Below are 7,213 nucleotides of genomic sequence, written 5' to 3' on the forward strand. Positions count from 1 at the left end.
GTTGGATTGTGGTGTGGGATAGGGTCAAAGGTTAGGGGGAGGAGTTGGGTTAGAGTACTGGGGAACAGGAGTTAGGGTTTGGGATTAGGGTTAGCAGGTGAGGGCTCAGGCTTTGTCTTTTTTGCTCTTCTAATTGTTTGAATTGACCATTCTGTATCAATTTCCTGTAAATATAGTTTAATTCCTTTTATTAACTTTTCAAAAACATTAGTTTCATTATTATACCACCACCTATATTTTTATTGTGAAATAGTAAATTACAGGTTTTAATACTCATGGTTTTTTTTGTTTTTTAATGTCAGGCTATTATTTGTGATCATATCACTTGAATGCTGTCGGATTTCCTTGGTTGTCTCAGCCCTGCTCCAAAAGTAGCAATTTGTGATGGATGCTGTCTGCCCTGTCACAGTTTCCTACCCCATGAAATCTCAATATTAAATTTGGATCTCAATAAAACAAATGTTTTCTCACTTAGAAAAATGTATTGTTAGAAAACTCATTTAATGTGTCCCAATTTCAAACAGATTTCCCAGAAGTAGCACACTGTGACAATGCATACCCCATCTGCCACAAATCGCTACTCCTAGACCCAGGGCTGGCAAAAACGTGCTATGTAGATGTCAGGAACTGCAACTGGTAGGAAATTGGGGCAGGGAGCAATTTGTAATAGTACGTCCTGACACTACAGAGGAGATACTGGGCTGTTTCCCCTCACCAGACATCAGGCTCTCCACCTTCGGGTCAGTGACTGCCAGGGCAGCTGGGGGCTGGTCTTGGTCTCTATGATGAGCAGGCTACTCTGGGTGCAGGAGAGGGTGAGATCTGGGGCAGGTTGTTCAGCAGCCAGGAACCCACGTGCTTGTCCGTCCCTGAGCAGCTGAGGAGCACAGTGTGCAGCTGGTCCATGCACCTGCTGTAGCACTGCTCTGTGGCCAGGCTCTGCTTGGTGGTGGCTGCAAGAGATGGGTCAGCATCAAAAACAGCACAGCAAATGGGGAGCCAGGAGCTGCTGTGGCAATCAGCCACCAGCCAAACCCACAAACCTGTCAGCCTGCAGCATCACCATCTGTCCTCCATGTGCCACACACACACCTCTCCACCCCTCCTCTGTATGCCAGAGACGCTCATCTATCCATCTCCAGACATCTGTTTCTCTCTGATTTTCCATGCAGCACCCAACACAATGAGGCCCGGATCTGAGTGACGCTTTTGGGTGCTGCAGTAGTGGAGCTGTAGGGTGATAGTGCATCTCTGGGCATCTCTAGTCTCAGCCCCTTTTCTCTTGAGCCCGAAGCCATGACTCTGAGTTCACACCTCTCGGGCCCAGACCCCATAGCCCCGAAGATACTCCACCAACCACTCGTGCTCTGTGATCCCGTTACAGCAACAAGGATCTCCCCAAAGTCCCCATGAAGAGGAGGAGGAGTGACACCTTGAGCCTGGCAGGCAGCATGAACTCTCCTCAGCATGGCATGGATCATCCCTGGGGCAGACAGATCCTATATGACCCATACGAGACCACGGGGGGCAAGAGAGTGCATCCCACTGAGCCTGATAGGAGGTGTGGACCCTCCCTCTGGGTTGCATTGGGGCAGACAGACCCTCCCCCGAGATGGATCCTCCCCAACCCATGGGAGACTACAGGGTGCCAGGGAGTCTTTACCCAGGGTCTTGCTCTGTTGCAGGCTCTCCATGTGCTACACCGTGATCTCCAGCACGTCAACTTTCTGCAGCTTGGATTGCTGTAAGGAGTGGAGGGAGGCACTGTTAATGAGTGATGGCAGGTACAAGGATTTGGGGACGCAAGGTGCTGGGGTGTCGCAGGTGGGACAGTGCCATGTGTGTCCATCCATCCCCCTCCCCCGCATTTGGGCAGTGACTCGTGGTTGCTATTTCACACTTTAAGAAAAGAGCCCAATGCCACTGTTTGTCACAGGGTAATTTTATTTAACACAAAGCGTTCATCAGAAATTTACAACCCCCACCTTGCCCAGCACCTGCCCAAGGCGGCGCAGTCACTCATGACAGCAAATACCCCAGAACATACAGACCCAAAGGGCAGCAGCTTAAATGAGAAGCAATGAGATGACGCCCAGAGAACCTAGTGAGGGGCTGTGGGGAAGTAGATAAATTGCAACTAACTACAATGGGGAAAATCATAATCCACCAGGGAGAAAAACTGACTCCACTGGGAAATCAAACCAGCTCCAGCGAGCCTGGGATTTCCAGCAATTCGGGATTGGAGCAAGAATTCTCCACTTCCCTTCATTGTCTGGCAATTTCCAGGAAAGGGTAATGTTAGAGAGCCCTCCACAAATGGATAATTCCCAGCCCACTGTGACCAAATGCACCCCTGTATTCACACCCTACACAGTATTGTAACAATCTTTGGACAAAATATGCCTTGTGAGGTAGCATTTGAAACTCAGTGATCAATACTATTTTGGTGAAATGGCTGTAGCAACAGTCTGTGTAAAGTTATGAAATTCCACCTATAGGGTATTAAAAGCACAAGTTCCAATTCACATAGCCTGATTAGATGGAACTGGTCAAGCACACCTGTCCTAAAGAAAGGGATGTGCGTTTGCCTCAGTTTGCATTTCAGCTGTAAACAGATTCCACAGGACAAGAGGGGGAAGAAAGAAGCAGTATACACAGATGAACAGAAACAGCACAAAGCCTCCTTCTTCCACCAAACTCCATCTCTCCTTGCTCTCAGCAAGAAAGAACTTTCCCTAAGGTGAACACTCAGGAAAATGTTTTTCAAATGGTGACCGAGCTATAAAAGTGAAGGGCAAAAACACCCAAGTTCTCTCTCCCTCCCCGTCTCCCTTTCACCTAAGATGATCAGAGAAACAGCTGCTGGACCCTGGAAGCAGATGCTGGCCTGAGAGTTTGGGCAGCAATATTACTGGAACCTGTGGGAAGGGACTTCACAAGCCTAGTTTGTTAAGGTTAGAAAGCATTTTATCTTTATTTTTTCTTGTAACCATTTCTTCTTTAATGCCTTATTACTTTTGTTCACTTAAAACCTCTCTATGTAGTTAAATAAACTTGTTTTATTCTTGAACCAAAACTAATCCAGTGTTGTGAACTGTAAATGGAATTATCCACAAGGTGGCAGATTTTTGTATATTGACCTCCTAGAGGTACAACAGACCTAATCTATCTGGCCTGTCCAGGAGAGGGCTGGACAGTGCACAACACGTTTTTGGGGTAAAATTCAGGACAGGGAGTGTGTTGGGGTCACCCTGCATGTGGTAGCCCAGGTCTGATGGAAGCCAAAGTGTGACTGGAGTGCTGACAAGCTCTGGGATCAGAGTGGTAGCCGTGTACAGACACTTGGGGGGGGGAAGGGGGGGAGCATCACGCTGACAGGCTGTTTGTGAGCTACCCAAGTCAGAGCTATAACAGAGAAGCACGGTGAGGCACCCCACCCCACCCCCCGTTGCAGGTCAGGTGACATAGCCCCACACTGGTCAGGATTACAGCCTGGAACATCATACCGGGGCCACAGCAAGAGCCCCCCCCCCAGCTCTTGTAGTGTTATAAAACATTCCCCAGCAGAATCTGTTACTTTGCTGTTGATGATGCTGGAGCAAGCTGACCATGTACAGTAACAGGGGCAAAAGGAAGGGGGGGGGGGCGGGGAAGGTCTAGACAAGGCTGCTCTTCCCTCTCTGAAATGATGTAGTGAGTTTCTGACACCTTCCCTCTCCCCCCCATACACCCTGCTCTTTAAATACTCACAGTCTTCATTCGGGTGTTTACATACAAGTGACATCTGCACAGAGATGTTCACAAATTGGTCTGCTCAGCTGTTCCGATTCCCTGAACTGGCCACCCTTTCCCATTACCTCCAGGAAACGGAGTTTCATACCTTTTAATTCTTTACTTTTCAAGAAACCTTCATATCTTCTTTTAACACTTCCTAGGGTTTTATTGTGACTCTCATTTACCATATTTAATACATTATTAAAAAATAAAACATTATCAAGTCTATTTTTATGATCACATGACTTCACTGGTGCTTGAATTGCTGGTTGGCCGGAATGGCTACCTCTAGACCAAGGGAGCAGTGGACAGCCGTTGCTCCTGTGAAATCTCTTTTTAAAATTTACACACAAGTAAAACAAGATTTTGCTAATTTAGAAAAAAAATGTATTAAAATAGTGATTTCACACAAGTTGAAACCTAAGTTACCTCTAAGCTGCGCAGCAGCATATTAAGCACTGTGCAGGCACTCAGGGCTGTGGCGCGGAGACATGCCTCTCCCCCAGCCCCGGACCTGCTGCGGCCGGGGAAGAGGCACCTATCCTGTGGCCCCAGCCCTGGAGCTGCCGCATTAGGGAGAGGTGCCTCTCCCCCCAGCCCAGGTGCTGCTGCGGGGAGAGAGAGCTGCGGGGAGTCCTCTCCCCCCATTCCTGTAGTCCCAGGGCAGCGTGGACTCCAAACCCCTCATCCCCAGCCCTGAGACCACACCCTAGATGGAGCCCTCACCCCCCCGCACCTCAACACTCTGCCCCAGCCCTGAGCCCCGTCCCACACTCCGAACGCCTCGGCCCCACACCCGCCACATGAATTTTGTTACGTGCACCAATATGGAGGTAATGTGTGACATCACCTCCATATTGGTGCACGTAACAAAATTCCTTCCACACGAGTGGGAAAAATTAGAGGGAACACTGATTGAAACTCTGACAAAGTCCAACCCATCTGTCACAACTCCCTTTCCCATAGACCCAGGAATGGGAAATTGTGGGTGTAGCAAATGGTGACAGGGCAGTCCTCCGCCCTCAACCCTCTCCATTCCACCTTTAGCATTACAACCAAAAAGCACCCCTTGCAACAGCACCCGAAATAATCACTCTGCACAGCAGACTCTGGCCCCTCCCCAGCCGTAATCTCACAGAGTCCCGTACCCAACGAGGAAGCACACGGCCTGTGAAGAATACTACAGTGAGCACAGATGAGGAATTCAAAGCACTGACTGCTTACTCACAACCAGAGATGCAGAAGGCAGAAACATGAGGACTATTCATGTCTCCTTAGAAGGATGTCAGGCTGCTCAGGTCCACTTCTGCCATATTCTTGTCCACCTAAGGCTCCTGGACGATTCCTCCGCAAACTAATAAAGCCAAGCAAGAACTATCACTACACAGAGCTCTACTGGTGCGTTGAATCGTGCCCTCATCCCTGTCTCCCTCTCCAGTCCCATCTACATCAGCCACACTGGATGAACAGAGACCGAGTAAACACAGACAGTCACAGCTCCACTTTAGCGCCCACTGCCCCGCATGCTTTTTGTCCGCTCCAACTTCTCCATGGCTCCCGAGACCTGGCCTCTGGGAATGCACACCTGCCTGTGTCCTACGAAGGGAGGCAGAACAAGGAAAGGCAAGGACAGACACAGAGAGATAGAGGGTGTGTGTTGGCCAACGTACTAGAGAAGAGAGAGAGACAGATAGAAAGACATAGGAGGAAGGCAAGCAACTCACCACCTGGACTCATCCTCCTGGATGCAACCTTCCCCTGCCGAGGACGCACCATATCTGGCCAGAGAAATGAGCAGTCCCTGAAAATGGGGACCTTGTCTCTCTCATAACCACAGCTGGTCAGGAACCATTTCTTACAAACCCAGCCCCAGTTAACGGGGCGTCCCTACCTGGAGCCAGGGGGGCCCTACGCAGAGCCCTCACCAAACCAGACACTTATCTCACTGACAGTAGCGACTGCTCCACTGCCAACTGGACGGCTCCTGACTTGCATCAACAATGCTCGCAGGCTCACTGCTCTTGCTCGCTTTCCATCCGACGAGGGGAGTAAACTCTGACATTTGATTTCTTTTCCCTCGGTACTAAACCCTGCACAAGGAGGAAAAACAATGAAGTTACTATCTCAGTGAGCAGCGTCCCGTAGGCTATTCTTTTCGCCTCTCCTACACGGTGGTGCTCCACCCCAAACCCTCTCCCCCATTACACCTTTAGCACTACAACTAAAACGCACCCCTTGCAACGGCACCCGAAATAATCACTCTGCACAGCAGACTCTGGCCCCTCCCCAGCCGTAATCTCACAGAGCCCCCTACCCAACGAGGAAGCACACGGCCTGTGAAGAATACTACAGTGAGCACAGATGAGCAATTGAAAGCACTGACCGCTTATTCACAGCCAGTTATGCGGGAGTCAGAAAGCTGAGGACTGTTCATGTCTGCTGACAAGGATGACCAGTCTGCTCATGTCCACTTCTCCCAGTTTCTCCTCAAGATAGGGCTCCTGGAAAATTCCTCTGGAAGCGCAGCTGCAAAAGCCAAGCATGAGCCAACACTACACAAACCTCTATTGGTGCTTCAAATCGTGCCCTCATCCCTGCCTCCCTCTCCAGTCCCATCTACATCAGCTCCACACGATGAACAGAGACCCAGTAAAGACAGTCACAGATCCACTTTAGCACCCACTGCCCCGCATGCTTTTCGTCCTCTCCTACTTCTCCATGGCTCCCGAGACCTGGCCTCTGGGGATGCACACCTAGCACGCTTGCCCATATCTTCTGAAGGGAGACAGCACAAGGAAAGGCAAGGACAGACAGAGAGAGAGAGGGTGTGTGTTGGCCAACGTACTAGAGAAGAGAGAGAGAGAAAAACATGGGAGGAAAGCAAGCAACTCACCACCTGGAGTCATCCTCCTAGATGCAACCTTCTGCTGCGGAAGAGAAACCGCTCCTGGCCAGAGAAATGAGCAGACCCTGAAAATGGGGACCTTGTCTCTCTCCTAAGCACAGCTGGTCAGGAACCATTACTTACAAACCCAACCCCAGCCTACGTGGCGTCCCTAGCAGGAGCAAGGTGGGCCGTGAGCTCAACAATCACCAAACCAGACACTTATCTCACTGAGAGTGGCGTGTGCTCGCATCCCAGACAGACGACTCTTGCCTGGCATCAACAATGCTCGCGGTCTCGTCGCTCTGGCTCGCTTTCCATCGCATGGGGGCTTGAGACTCTGACGCGTGACTTCTTTTCCCTTGGTCCTAAACCCAGCACAAGGGGAAAATACAAATCCGTTACCATCTCAGTTGGCAATGTCTCATAGGCTCTTCCTTTCGCCTCTCCCTCACGGCGGGGCTCCTCCCTCAAACATCTTCCCATTACACCTTTAACATTACAACCAAAAAGCACCCCTTGCAACGGCACCCGACAGTCACTCTGCACAGCAGA

The 7,213-nt window shown here is 50.1% G+C and overlaps 1 long non-coding RNA gene across 4 annotated transcripts; it reads right to left on the reverse strand.

Annotated features, from left to right (window-relative positions):
* Positions 1–201: 201 nt before the first annotated feature.
* LOC112121168 lies at positions 202–7,020 on the reverse strand. 4 transcript variants are annotated; one of them, XR_003370473.2, is made up of 4 exons: positions 6,169–7,020; positions 5,003–5,857; positions 1,664–4,095; positions 202–953 (listed from the first exon to the last, which is right to left on the reverse strand). It is a non-coding gene; the product is annotated as an uncharacterized LOC112121168 (long non-coding RNA). The 4 variants fall into 4 exon arrangements; XR_003370470.2 differs by having other exon boundaries at positions 6,158–7,020; XR_003370471.2 differs by having other exon boundaries at positions 205–953; positions 1,664–1,742; positions 6,158–7,020.
* Between the last annotated feature and the right edge of the window lie 193 nt (positions 7,021–7,213).

Source organism: Terrapene carolina, unplaced genomic scaffold (assembly GCF_002925995.2).
Source record: "Terrapene carolina triunguis isolate 2854851 unplaced genomic scaffold, T_m_triunguis-2.0 Scaffold30974, whole genome shotgun sequence".
In the NCBI taxonomy this organism is placed as follows: domain Eukaryota; kingdom Metazoa; phylum Chordata; order Testudines; family Emydidae; genus Terrapene; species Terrapene triunguis.